Source organism: Acomys russatus, chromosome 2, assembly GCF_903995435.1.
Source record: "Acomys russatus chromosome 2, mAcoRus1.1, whole genome shotgun sequence".
NCBI lineage: Eukaryota > Metazoa > Chordata > Mammalia > Rodentia > Muridae > Acomys > Acomys russatus.
In genome coordinates, this window is record NC_067138.1 from 80,748,140 (window position 1) to 80,750,759 (window position 2,620).

At 37.0% G+C, this 2,620-nt stretch overlaps 1 non-coding gene across 1 annotated transcript; it reads right to left on the minus strand.

Annotated features, from left to right (window-relative positions):
• Nucleotides 1–1,854: 1,854 nt before the first annotated feature.
• Nucleotides 1,855–2,044, minus strand: LOC127207984 (U2 spliceosomal RNA). Its single transcript, XR_007833042.1, has one exon. It is a non-coding gene; the product is annotated as a U2 spliceosomal RNA (small nuclear RNA).
• Nucleotides 2,045–2,620: the final 576 nt, after the last annotated feature.

Consider the following 2,620-nt stretch of genomic DNA (forward strand, 5'->3'; position numbering starts at 1 on the left):
TGGCATCTTCTCTTTCCCTAATGCCTATTATCCTCAGATTTCTTCTGTCCTTGATTTCTTGGATGTTCTGTGTCAGGATTTTTCCAGATTTAGCATTTTCCTTAATGGTTGCTTCAAGACCTATGATTGTATCTTCTAGACCTGAGATTCATTCCTCCATCTCTTGGATTCTGTTTGACAGGCTCACCTCTGTGTTGCTCGTCTTCCTCTCTAAGCTCTCATGTTCCTGTTTTTCTTCTGTCTGTGTGTTTATCGTTGAATCTATTTTCAGCTTCAGATCTTGAACTGTTTTATTGATTTCTTTCATCTGATTGTTTGTACATTCCTGAGTTTCTTCCATTGCCTCTTTATAGGCCTTCAGAGCTTGAACAGTTTTAATTTCCTTCATCTGGTTATTTGTATTTTCCTAAATTTTTTCCAGTGCCTCTCTACTGGCTTCTTTTATGTCTTCCACCTGTTTGGCTCCATATTCCTGCATTTGATTATGAATTTTATTTGTTTCCTTCATTACCATCCTCATTGCTAAGGATCTGAGGTCATTTTCTTGTATTTCCATTGTGTTTGAGTTCTCTGGGTTGTTTTCTTTGGAATAGCTGGGATCTGGAGGCACCATATTGTTTTGGGATTTTTTGTATGTGATTTTACGCTGTCCTTTAGTCATGTTGCCATCTCTGCTTTTGGCAGGTAGCTTCCTGAGTTGGGTGGTGGGAGTGTGAGGATAGATTCACCCATTTTCTCATGATTTCCCTAGGCTGGAAGCTCTAATGCTTCACTGGTCTGAATGGCAGGAGGCCAGCCCTGTAGTTTGGGTCTCTCTCAGCCAGTGAGCCCCAGCTCCCTTGTACTGTGGATACTGTAATTTTCCTGGGTTTTAGAATGTGCGCTGGGTCAGGCCAAAGTGTCCACAGCCTTCTGGGTCCTCTTGTGGCACTGGAGCTCTCCAGGGACTGAAATTGTTAGGACAAAGGAGACTAGTAGGGATGAAAAAAAGGAGAACTCCAAGGTGAAGACCAACTCAAGGTGGGCTCATATAAACTAGAAATGAACCAAGTAAACTGACTAGAGTAGGCAGGCAGTGTTGAAGTCAGCCAGTCTTAGGAATAACCATGCTTTAATTGGATGAGCTTTCTTTTGTCTTGTTCTTGATTTTTTAGTTAATACCCATCTTTAGAGAAAATATGGAAAAGTTTGGAAAATACTTAAATAACACAAAATATGAAAATGGCTAAAATGAAGGCCATGGAAAGCCTGTGCTGAAGCAATACTCTCTGTTAAAACTCCAGGATTCCTGTGTTCACTTCTCATCTAGATTATGAATAATCAACAGAGGCCTCCAAGAAGCAAAAAGGTTTTTTGGTGGAGATGGAAGAGGACAGGGGATCTTCCTTAATGTATGACAATCCCTAGTGGGATAGTGTGTGAGTTGTGAGGATCAATAGATTAAGAAACACTGTTGCAGATGCATTGAAGAGGGTGGTTTCTGCAGTGCTGTCTTTGCTTCTCCCTATTCACATCCTTTTTGTCACAGAAACATCTTTAAACTTAAGTTTATAAATATTTATATGTAAATATAAATGTATAAATATTAAGCTGTCCATAAATGGGCAGGAATGTCATCCCACTAAGGGTTTTATGAGGTTCAGATTAGAAAGCATTCAATTAAGGGTTTGTTGAGGTATGAGCCCAACTCCAGGTGTCCCCTGGACTAAAGCAAAATAACTGTCCCCCTTTGATTGGGTCCAAGTCATCATCCTATCCTCTTCCTGTTGCTCTTTACTCATTTTTACCTTTTATTTAATCTTTATTTCTTATTTTATTTTATTTCTTATTATTCTTTTTTTTTTAATTCCTCCAAGGAGGTGCACCATTCCACGAGGTACTGCAATACTAGGTCAATGAATGGAGTGAATGGAGCAAACTCCTATTCCAACTCCTACTTCCAAAAATCCATTTAATATATTGTTCTCAGATAGAGGATGAATCAGATATTAAACTGTAAGAATAGATACTATACTTGATCTTAGCCAGAAGGCTGAGAAGCAATTATTTCATCTTTAAAAGAGGCTATAAAGGAAATGGATATACTTCCCCATAGAAATGAATTCTGATAGAACTTTCTTACCTTGTTCTATTTAATTACTTTAAGTCTAATCATCTTTGATAAAAAAATCTAATAAAATTCAAAACAGAAATCTAAGGAGCAGTATCATTCTTTCAGTAATTCAAATGTTGACCTTCAGATCTTCATGATCAAATAAAATTATTATTTGAGTCTAAAGATTATTAATGTCTACGGGTATAGCAGCAAATCATTAGTCGCATGCCATTGTTATGTCCTTTAGAATAATAAAAAAATTATGATTTCCCTATATCCATATCTTCTGTAGTGGCAGGTTGTTGGACACTTAAGTAATATCAGGTATGGGCTCCATTTCACAGAGTGAACTTTACAACTAATAAAAGAAATGGTTGGTTATACCTATAACATTAATGCAATGTATATATTGCATGCTGGTCACTGTTGTAAGTTTTAGGGTCTGTAGTTGAAAAATATTGATGATTACCTTTCTCCTCCAGTAAGTGTAGTACTTTAAATACAATAAACACTACTTAATAGGAA